Raw genomic sequence first — 21,930 nt, forward strand, 5'->3', positions numbered from 1 at the left:
TGATGATGCCAATAATAATAACTGGATTTAGAAGATGAGCTAAACAAAATTTATCTGCATTCATAAGTTCTAATTGATTGTTTACATGCAATGGATAGTAAAACTAATAACGGCCGTTTCAGGACTATACTGTGCATTACGAAATGAAAGAGAGTTCTAACACCTGTATGGTCATCGATGTAGACTTAAGCCTGCCTGGCACTTGCGCGCATTTTTGCCACGCACTGGCACGCATTGATGCGTGCCAGTGCGTGCCACACTGGGTTTTTTCCCGCACTGTTCACGACCAGTTCACGACACGTTCACGCATAGTTCACGACAAGTTCACGCGACGTTCACGCCATGGCACGAATTGGCACGCCTAGTTCACGAGAAGTTCACGACACGTTCACTCATCTTTCCGCATCATTCCACATCGTTCACGCATCGTTCATGCCAGTTCACGAATTGGCCACTCCATATAAAAACGGGGCTTCTCCAACCCGAGGACATTCTTGGATGGGCATCGGACGAGACAACAATGCTTTCTGTCAGAGACACCATTGCATTGAGGAGAAGATACCTATACCTGGCAGCTGCTGTAGCATTTGTTGGAGTGCATCAGAAAAGGCTGGCAAAGGAAAAAGAGAAACAAAAGCCAACCCTACCTCGAAGAAAGATACAAAGGAAAGTGTGGGTCAGGGAATGGTTAACCAGAAGGCAGTCGTTTGGACACTATGACAGTCTATTGACTGAACTCAACAAGGAAGATCCAAGGGGCTACAAAAATTACCTCAGAATCACACCTGACCTGTTTCAAGAGATGGTTGAGAAGTTAACCCCACACCTCCTGAAGCAGTCCACCTTCATGAGGGAACCACTTCAAGTTGGACTCAAGCTTGCTGTCACCCTCCACTTTTTAGCCACTGGAAATTCCTATCAAAGTCTGCAGTACAGCTTCAGGGTTGAAGCAAGTACCATCAGCAAGTTAATACCCGAGGTGTGTAAAGCCATCATCGCGGCCTACGAGGACGAAGTGCTGCATTGCCCAAAAACTGAAGAGGCCTGGAAGGAAGTTGCTGCCAGATTCAGCTCCAGATGGGATTACCACAACTGTCTGGGAGCTGTGGACGGAAAGCACATTGCCATAAAAATGTCCCGTAATGCTGGCTCTTACTACTACAATTACAAGGGCTTCCATAGCATTGTACTGATGGCAGTGGCAGATGCTTTCTACAAGTTCCTCTATGTGGATGTTGTGGCAGAGGGTGGTGCGTCGGATGGAGGAACATGGAGCAACTGTTCTCTGCATGATGCTGTAGAGGACAACAGAGCTGGAGTGCCTCAACCAGAACCAATCCCTAATAATGACCACCCAGTGCCCTATCACTTCGTTGGGGATGACGCCTTTGCTCTCCGAGCCTGGATGATGAAACCATTCTCCCATCGGTCACAAGTCCTACGAGAATGCATATATAGCTACAGGTTGTTTCGTGCCCGACGTGTCGTTGAGAATGCCTTTGGAATTTTAAGTCAAAGGTTCCGTTGCTTCTTAACGACGATGCAGCAGAAGCCCAACACCATCAACCTGATCACCATGTGTGCCTGTGTCCTGCACAACCTCGTCCTCATCAAATACCCAAGTGCGTTGTCAGAAGTGGACTACGAAGATCCGGACACACATGCTCTGATGCCTTGTGCATGGAGGAATGAGCAAAACCTGCAGGGGCTGATGACTGTACCCGGCCATCATATCCAGAAGGATGCAAAGGATCTGCGAGACTACCTTTCACATTTCTACATGTCCCCTGCTCTTGCTGTCCCTTGGCAAGAAAAAAATTGTAGTACCTCCATGAGCTGTATAGTTGTTCCATTTTGTTAATAAAAGAAACGTATCTTTTTCGTTTGTATTTTTTGTTGCCCTTTATTTTTGTTTCAATAAGAAAGCATTTGATTTACATATAAATAGGAGACATAAGATATGTACAAGTATTAAGAAAGCATTTTATTTTAACATTAAAAGCAGCAAACATGAAAAGTTTTTAGGCTGTTGATTTTAAGGTAATAGAGAAAAAAGTGTGTTGAAATAAGAAATCATTTTATTTTTACATTAAAACAGCAAACAGACAAAATTTGTTTTGCTCTTCATTTTTAGGTAATAAAGAAAAATAAGTATGTTGATGAAATAAAATATCATTTTATTTTCACATTCAAACAGCAAACTTTAAAATTTCTTGGGTTTATTTTTCAGTTCATTTTTATTCAAAACAAAAGTTTTGGCTCTTGATTGGTAATAAAGGAAAATAAGTGTGTGCATGAGAAATAAGACATCTTTTTATTTTTACATTCAAACAGCAAATATAAACAATTATTATGTTTATATTTTTCTTTCCTTTTCATAATTTTTTTCGTTTCCTTTTTGTTTCTCTTCATTATAAAGTTATAGAAATAGTTTGAAATAAGATGTCATTTTTTTCACATTAAAACAGCAAATATAAAAATTTATTAGGTTTATTTTTCTTTCCTTTTCAATAATTTTTTCGTTTCCTTTTCGTTTCTCTTCATTATAAAGTTATAGAAATAGTTTGAAATAAGATATCAATTTTTATTCATATTAAAACAGCAAATATAAAAATATATTAGGTTTATTTTTCTTTCCTTTTCATTAATTTTTTCGTTTCCTTTTTGTTTCTCTTCATTATAAAGTTATGGAAATAGTTTGAAATAAGATATCAATTTTTATTCACATTAAAACAGCAAATATAAAAATATATTAGGTTTATTTTTCTTTCCTTTTCATTAATTTTTTCGTTTCCTTTTTGTTTCTCTTCATTATAAAGTTATAGAAATAGTTTGAAATAAGATATCATTTTTTTTTCACATTCAAACAGCAAATATAAAATTTTGGGAGGGGTTTATTTTTCTTCCCTTTTATTATTTTTTACTTTACTGTTTCTTTCTTTGTATTTCAAGGTAATAGACAAAAATAAGTGTTTGAAAATATATAAATATTTTATTTACATTAAAACAACATATATGTACAAGTATCACACTTCATTTATGTACAAATATTTAAAAGTCTTCAAATTTTCTTTGTCCTTGACTGGTGGGGTGTCAAGTTTCTTGGACGAGTAGAGGGGTGAGGGTGTCCTTGCCTCATCTAGGTTGCTGTCGATGGTCCCCGGGGTCAGGACAGGGAAGGTCAATGGAGTCTTGAATGACGACAGCGACGTTAATGAAGGTGATGGTGAAGGAGCCTGGACAAGGGTGGGTGACGACACTGACGCTGATGGTGAAGTCACCTGGACAGGGGTGGATGACAGTAGAGTTGGCATCCCTGAGTGCCACTCCGTGGTACGGGGCAAGGAAGAAGGGCCTGAATGCGGCATCCAATTATGACTGGCTGGACGATGCTGCTGCTGCTGCTCTGGCTGTGCCTGCGAGGGTCCTGGTTGAGGGGACTGCCAAGGTTGCTGCCGCTGAGGGGGCTGCCAAGGTTGCTGCTGCTGAGGGGGCTGCCAAGGTTGCTGCTGCTGAGGGGGTTGCCAAGGTTGCTGCTGATGAGGGGGCTTCCAAGGTTGCTGCTGCTCTGGGCCTGCCCAGGTCACTAATGGTTGTTGCTGTGCCTGCTGGAAGACCTGACTCTCGTCCCTGTAGCGGTGTGCAAGATTGAGGCACTCTATCTGGAATTCGTGCCATCGGTGTACTGGGATGGCACGCATGTAGCCTTCCAGCAGGCACGCAAAATCGTGCACAATCTTGTGCTGGCCCATGAACGTGGGGGCGACTGAATCTGCTTTCGACATAAGCTGAAACATAAAAAATATTATAAAAATATTATATATATATATATATATATATATATATATATATATATATATATATATATATATATATATATATATATATATAACATTGTAACAATTTAGTACAGCATTTTAATGCAACAGATTGCATATGTCAAAAACAATGAATACTCACATTCCTCAATATATTGCTAAAATCCTTCTCCGACACACAGGTGTCGCTGTGAGTGGTGTCAAGTGTTCGGCTGGACCCCTTCCCCTTCCCCTTGTCCTTCCTGGTGCTGGTAGATGCATGGCTGTGAGAACCTGTCGACCTCACATCATCGTCGACATCGCTGACTGTCTCTGCACCTCCTTTTGGAGCCACGAAACTGCTCACTAGAGACTATCTCTTCCCGGACGATGTGCTGAACGAGGAACGACTAAGTGTCCATGAGGAAGTCATCACGGCCAGTCCTTTGGGCCTGGCCAGCTCCACTCTTTTTCTCCTTTTTCATAATCTTGCCAACCCTCATCCTCAAGTTCTTGTATCGCTTTTTGCATTGGGCACCAGTGGCAGGAGGATCCAGCTGCCTTCCTATATCTTCCCACCTACTGTTCTTCAAAACCTTGTTGATCCACTCCTTATGTTTCTTGTCAAAGAGCATGGGGTTCTCCTTGACAAGGTCGGCCAACGTAGTCTCCCTCTCTTCTGTCCACTGGTAGTCAGGGATGTCCTTCTTAGACACCCGAACCCACTTCTTCTTTAGTTCATCATCACTGGATACCTGGCTCTGGCTTGTATCCTGCTGTGTCTCCGGGATGACCAAATCGAGACTTGAAAATGATGAATGAGGAGAATCTCGATCAGCTGTCTCCTCTATCACGTCCATTTTCCTCCCCCTTCCCTTTGGCTGTCTACCTTTCGGCATGTTGTCTCTTCGCTGGCGAGCTTTGGAATGGCTAGGAGTGTCCTCGGACCTCAATTTATACACCCCCTAATCCCAGGAGAGCTCCACTGGCGGAGTAGGCGTGCACTAGCGTGAACCATGCGGGACCTGGCATGAACCTGCGGGAACTGGAGTGAACTGGAGTGAACGATGCGGGAACTGGCGTGAACTGGAGTGAACGATGCGGGAGCTGGCGTGAACGATGCGGGAACTGGCGTGAACTGGAGTGAACGATGCAGGAAGTGGCATGAACGATGCGTGAACAGTGCGAGAAAATGCGGGAGTACAATGAGTGACAATGTCAGTGGGAAGGCTGCGATGTGCGAACATGTCGTGAACTGGCATGCACGATGCGTGAACAGTGCGTGGAATGCGAAGCATGGCACGCATTGGTATGCACTGGCACGCATTGTCCCGCACGATTCACTCCAGTTCACTCCAGTTCGCGCATCGTTCACGACTATTTCACGACTATTTTTGGCGTGCCAATGCGTGCCACAAACTTTAAACATTTCAAAGTTCTGGGCACGCATGTCACGCATGCCACGCATCGTTCCCGCACTGTTCTCGACATTTTCACGACTCGTTCACGCGAGTTCGCGCATCAATGCGTGCCATTGCGTGCCACGAATGCGTGCAAGTGTCAGGTACCCTTTAGAATCGAAGCTCATTCACTCCCACATGAAAGATGGTGATGATTTTGAGGACGTTAGCACAATTGAGGATTACAACACTGTGAGTATTCATTCTTCCTAGTTATTATTTACTCAACACACTGTCGCCATATAATTATAAAAATAAAATATTAATCTTGTAGCGGCTTTTCAAATGTCTTATGATTTTATTTGTATTATGTTTTAAATACAACTCACTCCTTGAATGTTTATTTACTTTCTTCGTCAGGGTCCTATCTGTGTGAACCCTTAGGGTTGTAGATCCTGCTTTTCTAACTATGTTTGCGACGGATACTGATGATAATAATACGGTAAATGATTTTAAGATTATGAGTGTACAGTCACCTGAATCCCAATAACTCTTTAATAAAGGGATTTGCCGCATCTCACGTAGAATCTCAAGAAGGCTGCTCCGTCCGCCTCTTGGTGACATCAATCGAGGAGCAGGCTTCTTTCATCCAAGATCATCAACGAGTCACTCTCCCTATATCCGCTGGCAACATGAACTTGTTGGCTGTTTCCCTGGACAATCCCGTGGAGGAGATTGGGGAGGAGCTGACCAACTTCTGTAGGGATCTTTCAGTGTATAAATTGGTCAAGAATGAGGAAAGTGAGGTCGAAGTCTCGAAGAGACAAGTGTCCGTCACCTTCCTGAAATGTATCCTTCACTCCCTTATGTCAAATTGTTTCAACACGACACTCACGGTTCCAACTGGGTTAACAAATACCTACTTCTGGTTCTTTGGTTAAAGTTCATCTGGAATACTGGAAGTCTGGCGTTTACTAAATATTGAACTCTTTACTAATCTCGATAATGTATTCACTAATATATATTAAAGCATAAAAATTAAAGCTGTTTTTAAATAATGACTAACCTTAATGTTTGTAATAAAAACTAAAACTAAGTGAACTGTGGTGGTACTTTTGGAAATTATGTAATGGATTTATTTATTACTATAGCCCGGACATTCATAGTCCAATATAATTTGATACATTCCCACTATCTTTATATTCAGTAATATTATAATCATCGTCATATATATAATAATAATAATAATAATAATAATAATAATAATAATAATAATAATGATAATAATAATAATAATAATAATATTTCGGTAGTAGACCCTTTTTCTGGCAAGTTTTGTTTAAAATAATGGCTGCCTCAGTTGCATTGGTCTTATACGTTAGTCTGTCTGAGAATACCTTGAGTCGGCGGGGCTGAGTTGTTCCTCATGATGAGAGACTTCGTTTTGTTGGTTTGATGATAAATTGTCAACTTAACCTATGTGTTTTTTCCACAGGGGAGACGTGACTCTTCATTATGTCTCTAAAGGCCTTATCACCCTTTTGATAATCAAGATGCATGAACCCTTTATAGTAAAGGTTGATGGTAGTTGTGTTGTTCACGGTCTGGTGTTCACCCTGGTAACAGGTGTCCATGGCTAGCTTGATTTCATGGCTAACTTGTCTTTTAGAGTAGCCATTGTTCACGAGGACCTGGGCGACTCGGTCGAGTTCTTGGTGTCTGGCAACCAAAGAGGAGCAGTGGGTGAGGGCTCTGCAGACGTAGGCCTTTATGGTGGAAGCCTTGTACCTGGTAGGGCATTCACTGTCTCCATTCAAGCATAACCCGAGGTTAGTGGGCTTAATGTACACAATAGTATCAAATCCTCTGGGGTTAGGTGAAATGAGAATATCTAGGAAGGGCAGCCATCCATCTTTACTATGTTCGGCAGTAGAAGGGGCCATGACAAAAGTGTCATCTATGTATCTTCCGTACTCGTCTGGTGGTGTATTCGTGAGAAAACCCTCTCTTCAACGACTCCCATATAAAAGTTGGAGAAGAGCACGCCAAGGGGAGAGCCCATCGCTACACCATCCTTCTGTATATACGTTTGGCCCCTGTGTGTGGTAAAAGGGGCCTTCTTGGTTCATACTTCAAGTAGAGTTTGGAGGGCCTCCTCGAGGATGTTCAGAGTTAGAGTAGAAGGGTCCCTGTAGACTCTCTCCAGGATCAAGTCGATGGTCTCTCCAACAGGTACATTAGTAAAAAGGGACTCTAGATCAAGGGAAGCAATGTTGCAACTGGTGGGGATCCTTTTAGCTTGCTCATGAACTCAGTAGATGAGGCGACACTGTACTCGTTCGGAACATAAGGGTCAAGAGGCTGTCGAGTCTTTTTGCCAGGTGGTAGGTGGGCGTCGGACACTGGCTGATTATAGGTCGGAGTGGGTTGCCGTTCTTATAAGTCTTCACATTACCATATAGGTAACCAAGGATAAAATCTCCAGTGATGGTCTGGAAGTGGACGACGTTTGTGGTTGCATTAATATTTTGAATTCTCCTGTTGGCCTCTCTCGTGATCTCTTCGATGGGGTTGTAGGAGAGCTTTACAAACTTGGATGAATCTCCCAATATCAGGACGAGTTGTTTGTGATACTCTTCCATATCTATTTACCCGCCTTGTTAATGTTACCTGATTTGTGAATTTTACATTAAAACCTTGACTCGCCATTTATTCCTGAATTTGACTACCCACCATGAAGAATGAATTTTACTCAGTTACAAGCTATGTGTAGTAATCCTAAAAAGAAGATAATTAGAGCCATCGAGAAGACGGATTAAAATAACATTGCAACTGAGGTAGCCATTATTTTCAACAAAACTTGCCTGAAAGAGGGTCTACTACCGTAATATACAAACTTCAGACTGCACTACCCCTCAGCCCGAGATGACACAAGGACCCGTAACTTCCGTAGGTCCCTTACCAGAGACAGCTTTGTAACAAGAATAAGGTGAAGGGTGATCTCTTGGAGCGCCTGAGCTGCCTTGTGGAGGAATGGGAAGACAACAGAAGGAATCCTCGCAGATCAGGTTCGGAATCTGTTACCTTTGATGATACTAACATTAGCAGTGATGCTTCCATCAACGACAACGAAGATGACCACCATGAAGAAGTAGTCCACCTGCCCTTAAACAGCTTGGCATACCCAGACAACATCCGGCCAGCCTATCCGTACCCTCAAGGACCGTGACTGGGCTAAGAGGTTGCGGACTATTCACAAGAAACTTATTGACATTAATGGAGGCAAACTCCGTAACCCTGAAACCAAGCGAGACTATATTAAAATTTCCTCCTATACCCCTACAACCATTCAGGATGAAATACTCCGGCTGGGCCTTAACTGCCACTTCATATCGCGCCCCAAACCCACAGATAAGAGGCTAGAAGTTGAACTTTTAATAGACTCTATCCTTAGTCACCAGGAGAAAGGGGACCTTAAAAAAAACTGATAACCTCCAGCCTCTGCTCTTGGCTGATGCCCTTACGGATCGTGGACAATACACTAGTGACATTGTCTCCAGTGACATGAGGGAGACAGCCAGGGGGCTGAGGAAGGAGGCCCATGTGACCGTGCGGAGAGCTGACAAGACTGCTGCCTTTATCTTGATAGATACAGAAGAGTATCACAGCAAACTTGACCTGATATTGGGAGATTCGTCCAAGAAAAGCTCTCCTACAATCCCATCGAAGAGATCAAGAGAGAGGCCAACAAGACAGTTGAAAAAATCAATGCAGCCACAAAAGCTGTCCACTTCCAGACTATCACTGGAGATTTTAGCCCTGGTTACCTATATGGTAATGTGAAGACTCATAAGGAGAGCAACCCACTCCAATCTATAATCAGCCAATGTCATACGCTGACTTACCACCTGGCAAAAAGACTCAGTAGGCTCTTGACCCCTTATGTTCCAAACGAGTACAGTGTCACCTCATCTACTGAGTTCCTGAGTAAGCTAAAAGTACCTTCCACCAGTGGCACCATCGCTTCCCTGGATGTGGAGTCCCTTTTTACTAACACACCTGTTGGAGAGACCATCGACTTGATCCTGGAGAGTCTACATGGACCCTTTTACTCCAACTTTGAACATCCACGAGGAGGCCCACCGAACTTTGCTTGAAGTATGTACTAAGAAGGCCCCTTTTACCACACACATAGGCCATATGTATATACAGGAGGATGATGTAGAGATGGGCTCTCCCCTTGGTGTGCTCTTCGCCAACTTTTATATGGGAGTCGTTGAAGAGAGGGTTTTCTCATGAATACGCCATTCAGCCTTGTACGTGAGATACATAGATGACACTTTCGTCATGGCCGCTTCTACCCAGGACATTGAGACCAGACCCTCTGCAGGACGTTTGAGGAAAGCAGCTGCCTGAGGTTTACTGTCGAACATAGCAAAATTGGACGGCTGCCCTTCCTAGATGTTCTCATTTCTCCTAACCCTACAGGATTTGATACAAGTGTGTACATTAAGCTCACTAACCTCGGGTTATGCTTGAATAGAAACAGTGAATGCCCAACCAGGTACAAAGCTTCCACCATCAAGGCCTACGTCTGCAGAGCCCTCTCCCACTGCTCCACTAGGGCTGCCACACACCAAAAACTCGACGAGTCGCCCAGGTCCTGGTGAACAATGGCTACTCTAATAGACAACTTTGTCGTGAAATCAAGCTAACCATGGACACCTGCTACCAGGGTGAAAAACAGACCGTGAACACCACAACTACCATCAAACTTTACTATAAAGGATGAAAAGGCCAATAGAGATATAATAAATTGTCACGTCTCCCCTGTGGATAAAAACACAAAGGTCAAGTTGATAATTTATCATCAAACCACCAAAACGAAGTCTCTCATCATGAGGAACAACTCAGCCCCGCCGACTCAGGATATTCTCAGACAGACTAACGTGGTCTATTCCTACTTATGCCCTGTTCCAGGATGCTTTGGACGTTACATAGGAATGACCACCATGCGTATGTCAAAGAGACTGTTTTGCCATGTCCAACAAGGTGCAATAAAAGCTCATGCCCTCCACATCCACAACAACATCAAACTTGAAGAAATAATTAAGAACACCCAGATCATAGGCCGTGCTCCAAATAGCAGGAGACTTCGTATACTTGAAGCTCCTCTTATACAGAGAGAAAAGCCGACTCTCAACACTACCCAGGAAATGTTCCTCCTCCCCTCCTGTCAAAGGAACAACAAACACAAGAGTAACTCAACCAACTATGACACATCCAACCAGGACAACCCAACTGATCAAGACATAATCAACCCCGACAGCTTTGATCAGCGACAGGATAGTCTGCCAAGCCTACATACCCTCTCGGTGAGTGCTCCCATCAACCAGAGCTCAGCTCCCAGAGGACAAGTTGGTGACTCAATACCCATGAGTGAGGGGGAAGGCCGTCTGACTGTTCTACAGCCACTCTCGGCGAGCGGCTTAGCCAATGAGGATCAACCATTCTAGTCACTCAGCCCAAGATGCCCAAGGTTGCCAATGAAAATTCGCTGCCTCTCTGACTAAGCCAGATTTGGCGTATATAAGGACGTAGCTCTCATAATTTCCAACACTCAAGCCTGAGGAAGGATGACAGCACTCCCGAAATGCGTAGCTTGTTCTCTGTACTCTTTTACCCAGATTATTAATGTTACCTGATTTGTGAATTTTACATTAAAACCTTGACTCGCGATGTATTCCTGAATTTGACCACCCACCACGAAGAATGAATTTTGCTTAGTTACTGGCTGTATGCAGTAATCCTGAAAATAAGATAATTAGAGCCACCGAGGAGACGGAGTATAAGATCTATGCACCTGTGGCAGCCATTATTTTCAACAACAACAACAATAATAATAATAATAATAATAATAATAATAATAATAATAATAATAATAATATAAGATTACGATAAAATCCCGCCGAGTGCTTTTTATTGTATTTTATATCTTGTTCGGGTTAAAACATGGTCGGTGCAAATTCGTTATAAGAGAGGAAAAAAAAAATAATCACGCACGGTGAGTAAAGCTTTTTTTTAAGTTGTTTCTCTCAATGTATTACTATTGGTTTTTAGGATTTGGGTAGTTTCAAATTGATGATGTGTTAATCAATGACCTCAGTGCACGAATTGCCCAATCAGAATCCAGATACATTATAATCAAACCATTTGATTGGTCTTTGATAAAAAACGTTAGTCATACGTCTCCAAAGTCACTTGCTCACTTTCAAATCACAAAGGCTTCGTTTGACCACAGTCTATAGTTCAATTAGGGCGTGGAAAAAATAAATAACTCAATCCTCCTAGGATTAGGGCGACCCTGTGTATAATTAGATTCTGAATTTCCCCAATACTCAGTGGAATCCATTTCCAACATCAGCGAACAAAAAAATATTACAAACCTAGCTACTACATTTCATGCTGTGGCATCACTATATATATATATATATATATATATATATATATATATATATATATATATATATATATATATATATACATATATATATATATATATATATATATATATATATATATATATATATATATATATATATATATATATATATATATATATATGTATATATATATATATATATATATATATATATATATATATATATATATATATATATATATATATATATATATATATATATATATATATATATATATATATATATATATATATATATATATATATATATACATATGTATATATATATATATAACGGATTTTGAGCGAAGCGAAAAATCTATTTTTGGGTGAGATAGCCATGTCGTCCTGATGGAAGTTCCTATAGGGTAGCTTCCTAGGGTATATTACAACTACGGCGATATTCCCAGAGAATTTACCTTAAGGTACCAGAATTCTAACTCCTGGAGCGAGTATCCCTCGTGAAAGGGATATCGCGACATATCAGAGGACGTATTCTAGACACGTCACATGGCAATCTACGACCTGAACAGAGATTCGTCTCGTAGGAGGGAGATTGACGAGATACGAATTCGGGAAAGAAAAAGGGGAGCCGCTCCCAAGGCTTCCCTATCCCCCGATTCGTATGCGTGCCTGGCGCCAATCCTGGCGCCATCTGTATTCCTTGTAGCGTACACGAGGTGCTACAGATACTGTATGTAGGGAGGGGTCCTACAGCCCTTTCTTAGAAAGGCAAGGGCGGGTCCATCAGGACGACATGGCTATCTCACCCAAAAATAGATTTTTCGCTTCGCTCAAAATCCGTTTTTTGGGCTCAAGCCATGTCGTCCTGATGGAAGTGTACCAGAGCATTACTGTATCTGTGGATTCTCAGAACGTGCCGTACTCCCCGGAGATATTTATTCCCGGTCGACTAGACCTAGAGACCTAAGATGTTACCGTTATACATCTTTTCAACTAACTATAAACTATGTTAGAGCTTCCTGCCCCCTACAGGGAAGAGTCCTACTAGACTCTGGAAAGTCTCGAAGAGTACATATATCTATGTATGAATACCAGGCAAGCTAATATAGTGGTCTCGCCCTATATTAAGTAAAGCATAGTTTGTATAGAACCACTGCGTCAATATATTGACCAGTAATCCGCACAATACTTGTATTGGACAAAGGTTTATATCCGCATAGGAAGAAACTAATAAAACCGCCCTCGTCCCTTTATGGGACGGAGTCCTCCCATTAGGGGACTTACATAAACCAATGCAACATAGCTTGCAAAACAGAACAATTCTATCAGAATTATCCCAGATAAGATACATAGAATTAAAATGCTCAATTATACCAATAAATTGACACAGGTGAAAGAGACGCAAGGTTCTCAAGAACAAGTTTATTGACAGATAATAAACAGACAGGTTAACAACAAATATATATATTTATATAAAAGAGGGTAACCCAAAACTTTAAGCATAAGTATGATAGTAAACAGAACTTGTTTATCTGAAAGAAAAACCATTAAACACCACTTTAATGAGATACCAAGGTATCAAGTCATAAAAAATCTGTATTACAAATCAATCACATTAGCGTTAGAAACGCTTGGCACACATGTCTGAACTTATGCAAGGTTCACCTTTGAAAGAAGGAACAGTCTATATGGGCACTTGGTGCCCTTATTTAGTTTGTAGTACAGTATGTACCTACACACTCACCCTGGACTTGATCGTCCCAATTAAGACCACTGTTCCTCGCAGAGTTAAACAGTAGGGTTAACTACACGACCCACTGCTACCACAGATCTCTTAAGTTCCTCTACTTGCTTCGCATAGTGGCAAAAGAACACCCTGGAAGACTTCCAGCCCGTGTATGAACGGAGATGTTCAAAATCCATACAATTAAAGAAATTTAGGGATGAGGCAACTTTCCTCGGATCGTGACCTGCGGGTGTACTGTCAGGATCCGCTCTGCGAATAAAATATGTCATTTTCGCTCTGAGTTGATTCAGAGATAAATTTGAGCCTGATGTTTCTCCCCTGAATAGTTGACTACCCTTGAAGTCTGAAGTTCTACGAAGATAGACCTTTAGGCATTCTACTGGACATAGAGATGCATCTTCTTTCAGAGGGCAGATTCTCCAGGGACCCCACCTGTTGGTGGGTAACTCATTCTTGGCGAGAAACGTAGGATCCGGAAACAGGTTCAGCTCCCCCCCATCCAGGAACTGAACACGACCTGCCTCTCTCGAGAGGGCTACGATCTCACTAACCCTGGCCCCGGACGCGAGTGCAAATAGGAAAATAACTTTTTGCGTCAAATCCTTTAACGCACATTCTTCATTGCTCAACAAGGAGGCGAAATGAAGAACTTTGTCTAAAGACCATGAGATGGGCTTTGGAGGTGCTGAAGGTCTGAGCCTAGCGCAGGCTTTCGGAACTTTATTAAAGATCTCGTTACCTAGGTCGATCTGGAAGGCAAATAAAATGGGTCTCATCAAAGCCGATTTACACACTGAAATCGTGTTAGCTGCCAATCCTTGGCCATGGAGGTGGATGAAGAAAGATAAGCAGAAATCTGTTGAGATCTCCTGCGGATTCTTTGCCTTTACAAAGGCCACCCATTTTCTCCAAGATGACTCATATTGCCTTCTAGTCGATTTGCACTTGTATTCCTCTAGGAAGTCTATGCTGGCTTTCGAAATCCCGAAGCGCTTTCTCACCGCTAGGGCGAGAAAATCATGAGCTGCAGGGTCTGGGTTTTCTGTAATGAAGCGCAGACAGTCGACTTCTGGACTCGCTGGGTCAGAACTGGATGTGGTAGCGGCACGAACTTCATCTGTAGTTCCAACGCCAAGGGGAACCACATACTGTTCGCCCACTTGTGGGCCACTATTGCCGCTACCCCCTTGAAGGATCTCAGTTTGTTGAGGACCCTCAACAGAAGGTTGTGAGGAGGGAACAGATAAATCCTGGACCATCTGTTCCAGTCGAGGGACATTGCGTCCACTGCTTCCGCTAAGGGGTCCTCGTACGGGGACACGTACAGGGGCAACTTCTTGTTGTCTTTCGTCGCAAAGAGGTCTATTTGCAGTTCTGGGACTTGATTCAGAATGAAGGAAAATGATCCTGCGTCTAAGGACCATTCCGACTCTATCGGTGTGAACCTGGATAGAGCGTCCGCTGTCACATTGCGGACTCCTTGAAGGTGAACTGCCGACAGGTACCACTTCTTCTTTTCCGCCAATCGGAAAATGGCTAACATCACTTGGTTGAGAGGTGGTGACCTCGACCCTTGTCGATTCAAGCATCTCACAACCACCTCGCTGTCTGTCACCAATCTTATGTGGATCGAGTGACGCGGGGAGACTTTCTTTAAGGTAAGGAGCACTGCCATAGCTTCTAGAAAGTTTATATGAAAGGTCCTGAATAGCTTGGACCAAGTCCCCTGGACTTTTTTCCGATGAGAGTGACCTCCCCATCCCTCCTTTGAGGCGTCTGAGTGAATCGTCATCGACGGGGGAGGTGGCTGAAGAAGAACCGACTTCTTTAGATGTCTGGCTTGGGACCAAGGTCTGAGAAGAGTACGTAGCCGAGGCGGCACTGGTCTTCTCAGGTCTCTTCGCGCGTTTGATGCATACCTTCTCCAAACTCCGGTTGCATCCTTTAGCTGTGCTCTTAGCACTGGGTCTGTCACTGAAGCAAACTGTAGAGAGCCTAGTACCCTCTCCTGTTCGCGTCGTGATATCCTTTCGGAATCTAGAAGTCTCTTGACAGAGCCCGCTATCTCCTTCCTTTTCTTCATTGGGATGGAGAAACTGTGTGACAAAAGGTCCCAGTGGATTCCCAGCCACTGGAACTTTTGGGATGGAGAAAGTCGAGACTTTTTCTTGTTGATCTTGAAGCCTAGGTACTCTAGGAACTGGATCACCTGACTGGAAGCTTGCAAGCATTCGGTCTCGGATGCTGCCCACACCAGCCAGTCGTCCAGGTAGGCTACTACCTGAATTCCCTTTAGGCGTAATTGTTTGAGAGCTGCGCTCGCAAGCTTCGTGAAAATCCTTGGGGCTATGTTTAGCCCGAATGGCATGGCTCTGAAGGCGTACAGCTTCCGTTGTAGCCTGAACCCTAGGTAGGGGGAGAGTCGACGGCTGATTGGAATGTGCCAATAGGCGTCTGACAAGTCTATAGAGACTGAGTATGCCCTCTTGGGCAGTAAGGTCCTTATGTGTTGCAGTGTTAGCATCTTGAATTTGCAATTCACTATGAACTTGTTGAGTGGTGACAAGTCCAGAATGACTCTGAGCTTTTCCGAGTCTTTCTTGGGAACACAAAACAGCCTCCCTTGGAATTTGATGGACTTCACCTTTCGGATCACATTTTTCTCCAACAGTTCTTGAACGTACTCCTCCAAAATGGGGGTGGAGTGTTGGAAAAACCGAAGGCATGGGGGTGGAGTGCTGTACCAGCTCCAACCCAGTCCATTCTTGAGTAGGCTTTGGGCCCAGGGATCGAAGGTCCAGCGATCCCAAAATTTCATCAGTCTCCCTCCTACCGGTATCATTTCACTTGGACTGCCGTCCTGAGGTCTTGCCTCCCTGACCACGACCACCTCTGAATCCCCTTCCCCTTGAGGGGCGCCTAGACGAGCCTCTGGCTGCTCCTCTAGGTTTTGCACGAAAGGAAGAAGACTGTCCTTCGAACGTTGGGGCGAATGTGGTTGACTGACCTGGCACAGCCTGGGGTACCCACTGAAAGGCAGTCAGGGTTTGTGCCACCATCTGGGGCACTGGAGGCAAAGGCAATTGCAGTTGCTGTTGCTGTCTATAAGGCTTGGCTGGCCGAAATGGTAGCCTAGTCTTCATATTCTTCCTCTTTGGTTGAGGACCCTCATCCGGGGAAGATTTTCTTTTGATAGCCAGGCCCCACTTCTGGAGAAGATTTCTATTCTCCACGGCGGCCTTATCAACAACCTCTTTGACCACATCGGTAGGGAAAAGGTCTTTTCCCCAAATGTTGGAGGAGATTAACTTCCTTGGCTCGTGTCTCACCGAAGCCCCGGTGAACACGAACTCCCTGCAAGCTCTCCTTGCCTTGACGAAGCTATAAAGGTCCTTCGTCACTGTGGCTAAGTGAGACTTAGCCACTACCATGAACATTTCATGGACCTTGGGGTCACTTGCCATCGTCTCGAGAGTAGTCTGATGAGACATTGAGGCAGCCAGTCTTTCTTTTGTCTCGAACTCTCTTCGTAAAAGAGATTCGGACAGCTTGGGGAGGTCCTCGCCGAATTGCCGTCCGGCAATATCAGCCTCCAACTTTCCCACTGAGAATGTCAGATGGACATCCTTCCAGTCTTTGTGGTCCATAGGTAGAGCCAGCGACAAGGGTTTACACTCCTCCAGGGAGGGGCAAGGCTTGCCGGCCTCGACTGCCTTTAGGACAGCCGCAAACCCTTTCTGTAAAAAGGGGAAGGCTCTATCAGGAGAGGACACAAACGAAGGGAGCTTCTTGCTCAATGCAGCTACCTTCGAATTCGAGAAGCCCCTCTCTTTCATCGAGGATGAAAGTAGGGCTTGAGCCTTAGCGTGGTCCATAACAATGACCTCCTTCGGCTCTGTCTCCTCCCTTGAAGCTGGTTCTTTTCTCAGCCGGACATAACAGTCCGGATATGATGCCTTGCTGGGCCAGAATTCTACCTCCTCTAGGGGAACTGAACCCAGCTTATCCGAGATGACGATCTTTCCAGTCGTCATCGGCATGTGCTCAGCATACCTCCATGGGTTAGCATCTGAGCATATGGGAAGGTCTTTCACATTGAGCCTTTTCCGGGGCCCATGTGATTCTGCCAGGGACTGCATACGCAGTTCCATTGCAGCTGCCTTCTCCTGATTCTCCTTCTGCATTTGTTGGATCATTCCAACAATCGAAGAGAGGGCCTGTCCCAGTTCTACTGGGAGGCCAGCCGATGTTGAGGGGATAGGCTCCGGCATCTGAACCGGAGTAGCCGACACCTCGTCGACCTCATCCTCTACGACATCCGGGGTTTGAACTTGATCCTGACCTTCTGCCAGGAGGTCTTCTTCCAAACGTTCGTCCAGGTCAGACATCCTGTCACACAACTGGATGTCTTGCATCGCATCTGCGACTTCCTCGTCCACCTGGACTTGATCTTGAAGGATCTCCTCTTGAGGCTGGGAAATCACTGCCTCAGCTGATGCCTGGGGAAAAAGATACGCCCTCATCTTCTCACTTGGAAGATAAGGGCCAGAGGTGTTCTTCTTGAAGCCCCTTACCCAAGTACGAAGCTTTTCCCTAGCTATATCCCTTGATTCCGCCGTTCTAGGGGAATCAAAAGCCTCAGTAATCAGGTTAGTGCATACAGTACATACCTGAGGGTCCCAATACTGGAGATCATCCTTGGAGACAGCGCATGCTGCGTGTCTCCTACAACACTCATGTCCGCAGAGGTTCTTGCTGCGGACATTGCAGAAAACATTTCCGCACTTCGGAGGGTCCTCCTGTAAAGAGAAGAAATTTCCATGAGTATCAAGTGAACTATGTATCACTGGATATGCATAGTATAGCATAACAATTCATAAATGAAAGACACACACTTGTGTTTCCCTCACAACCCATTGTTGCAGCCTTCCAGATAATAAAATCAAAATGGTTTATCTCTACTAGAGTAACCAATGCAAGGTTTCCAGAGGAAACAGGTGGAGCTCACACCTAGGCAATGATTTTAAAAATCCTGGATAATAGACGGGGAAGAACTCTGCTTCCTGTCTGAGGGCAACAGCAAAGGGCTGTGTAAGAAAACACAATAGTGTTAGAAGATACAGTGCTGTACCTAAACTTTTACTATAGTTTTCTTCTTACTGTATATGCTATACAGAAGAATACTAGTACAGTATAGGAGGATGTGTGCCGGCCTGCCTTTGCCGGCCGTCACACACCACAATTAGCTTTAAAGTATACTACTTAACAGCTATAGGGCGGCAGCCCTCTGGTTCAAATGCCTGTGCCGGCGGCAGCAGCTGCCGGCCAGCAACAGCCAGTGTTGGCCGGCAATGATTGCCGGCCAGCAACTACACAAGGTAGTACCCAGCTGCCGGCCACACTCTTGGTGACCGGCAGACAAGGACTGACATAAGCCGGCCGGCAAAGGTACAAGACCGATGCCAGCCGGCAGAAAAAGAACCAGAAGACTACACCTGCCCGGCTGCCGGCCTCATAGGCCGGCAGCCGGCCTCATAGGCCGGCTGCCGGGACAGGTACAGCACTAGAAGAAAATAGAATGGATGCCGGGATAAGAGTGTACACAACCCCCCAAGCCCGGTAACCGAAAGAGTGCATATAAGGAAGGGGAGAAACTTAATTCAGGCTTCCTTGACCAATGCCGTCCGGCTCTGCCGGCAGGCATGGATGAGGGACCAAGAGAGGTCCGGGCAGCACTCGAAACATAAGACCCTTGCCGTCCAGCATCTCTGCCGGCCGGCAATGGGCTTAGTCAATCCATATCCCAACCTATACTAGGTCCAGAAGTAGAATGACATACGGTACAGTAATACCCCTGCCGGCCAGCTCTGCCGGCCGGCAAGGTACAGTACAGTAATGGCTAGGCCATTACGGAGATAGAGGGGGAAGGGACAAGAGGGTCCTGCCAACCTTGCTTTAGTGACAGATCACCCGCAGCCAAGAACTTGTCTTAGCCTAAGGGAGATCTAAGGGAAAGGGCCAGCGCAGTAGTATAATACCTGCCAGCTTCCAGAGCACCAAAGCAAGGAAGGCGTTGCTACTCCCAAGGGAAGATTTATCCTCCCCGAGAACAGCAACAGGACTTAGTCTGGTCGATCACACAAGAAGGAATCATAACTACAGAAACCTTCGATAGTGACCTAAGGGAGCTCAGCTCCCTTTGTAAGTGTTAGGTCAGCGAGGGAGACTCTGCCCCAAGCCAAACAACACGGACTCAGACTAAAAACTCTGTTGTTCTGTCCCTCTTTGAACCAGACTCTGCTGGAACAGGAAGGTACAGTAACACCCTAGTATAGTTTTATCGAAAATAAATTCGGAAAAAACCACTTAGGGATAAGCCCAAGGCTTAAACAGAGGGAAAGGGATTGCATACCTTCTCCGAAGAAAAGAAAGCAACCGGGGAGTATAATAAAGTATACTAAGGCTCCATAAGCAATTAGCCTAGGCACCAAGAGAATCGATTACCTAATTCACCGAAACTCTCACGTATACAATCTTGGAAATATTCCACACAGTCTAAAATGTATAAAATATAGCCTAAAGCTTCAATAAAATTTTAATTACACTCGGAAAAACCAAAATCATGCATTAAGTACTAGGACCAAACGACTAGGCTACATGGCCTAGCGTAGGCCAGAATGGCGAATACTTCGCCAAATAATACTAAGCACGAAAGGAAATCCTATGTAAAGCTAAATAGCTAAATTTTATTAAGCAAAACAACCAGGAATGTCACTCTGACTAACTAATTTATACCTAGCGAGTGACAGTGTCCAGGACACCTCTGGTAGGCTACGGCTCTTGTATCAAAGATTAATCCTATTAATCACTCAAAATTTTACCAAGAGCCTACATTTATACATAACAGACACTATACTCAACTTATCCGAGGCCAACGAAGACGAAGAAGCCATGAAAAGCTGAATAAATCCAAGATTTGCGAGAAAAACAGGAAAAAACACCGAGTTGTTAAGCTACGCAAAAAGGAATACAGATGGCGCCAGGATTGGCGCCAGGCACGCATACGAATCGGGGGATAGGGAAGCCTTGGGAGCGGCTCCCCTTTTTCTTTCCCGAATTCGTATCTCGTCAATCTCCCTCCTACGAGACGAATCTCTGTTCAGGTCGTAGATTGCCATGTGACGTGTCTAGAATACGTCCTCTGATATGTCGCGATATCCCTTTCACGAGGGATACTCGCTCCAGGAGTTAGAATTCTGGTACCTTAAGGTAAATTCTCTGGGAATATCGCCGTAGTTGTAATATACCCTAGGAAGCTACCCTATAGGAACTTCCATCAGGACAACATGGCTTGAGCCCAAAAATATATATATATATATATATATATATATATATATATATATATATATATATATATATATATATATATATATATAAATATATATATATATATATATATATATATATATATATATATATATATATATATATATATAGATAGATAGATAGACATATATATATATATATATATATATATATATATATATATATATATATATATATATATATATATATATATATATATATATATATATATATATATATATATATATATATATATATATATATATATATATATATATATATAAATATATATATCATGAATCTGTAAATGAATGTAGAAATTAATCGAATGTCATGGCTATACAATTCTTTCCTTACCAGCAACATTATATAGTTCCAGGTTATGACATTATTCTTCATGTTGTTTCATTTATACTCGATGTTGTAAAATATTTATAAAAAGTGCCATAAATAAGGACATTCGATGAGAGAGAAAGAGAGAGAGAGAGAGAGAGAGAGAGAGAGAGAGAGAGAGAGAGAGAGAGAGAGAGAGAGAGAGAGAGAGATTACTGTAGTTGATATAGTAATTTACCACCATCAAAATCTATTTTGGATAATTATGCATATCAAAAAAATTATTTTCTTTAGTATTGCACTATTTCTAATAAAAATTATTGCATTTTGCTTCCAAAAACTTATTTGAATTTTGAAATTTCTAGATTGAAATCTCAAGACTTCCATCGGCCTTTCGATATTCTTTGATCAAAATATTTTGTTAATATATATGAATATTCTAATGGAAAATATTTGTCAAGTCATTAAGATTTTTAGTCTTTATATCGTAAGCCATATCCCTTTATTCATGTATTTTCTTACATTCCCTTTTTTGTGAGTTTTGCCGTCATCGTTTGTGATCGTGGCCAAGAATGGTTTGCATTGGTATTTAAACTGATATTTTAAACATAAACAGTAAAATATTTTCTGCTTTGATAATTCAATCTTTATAACAAAAGCTTTAATTTGTTTAATAATTACCATGGCCCTATGAGAAAATTAGAGATCGTTATTCGGAGTAGCCTAGAGAAAACAATTATTTTGTTGGTTTTAAATGCTGATCCACGGTATGTGTGATTTTTTAGAAAAATAGCTCTAATTAGTGAATTATTATCTTTCAAATTTTCGGGTGATTTGTTATTA

General features: G+C 43.1%; 1 pseudogene; it reads left to right on the forward strand.

Moving 5' to 3' along the window:
• Positions 1 to 6,138, forward strand: part of LOC137656617 (uncharacterized) — a 33,156-nt pseudogene extending 27,018 nt beyond the window's left edge.
• Positions 6,139 to 21,930: the final 15,792 nt, after the last annotated feature.

The sequence above is a fragment of the Palaemon carinicauda genome, chromosome 17 (genome assembly GCF_036898095.1).
Source record: "Palaemon carinicauda isolate YSFRI2023 chromosome 17, ASM3689809v2, whole genome shotgun sequence".
Classification (NCBI taxonomy): domain Eukaryota; kingdom Metazoa; phylum Arthropoda; class Malacostraca; order Decapoda; family Palaemonidae; genus Palaemon; species Palaemon carinicauda.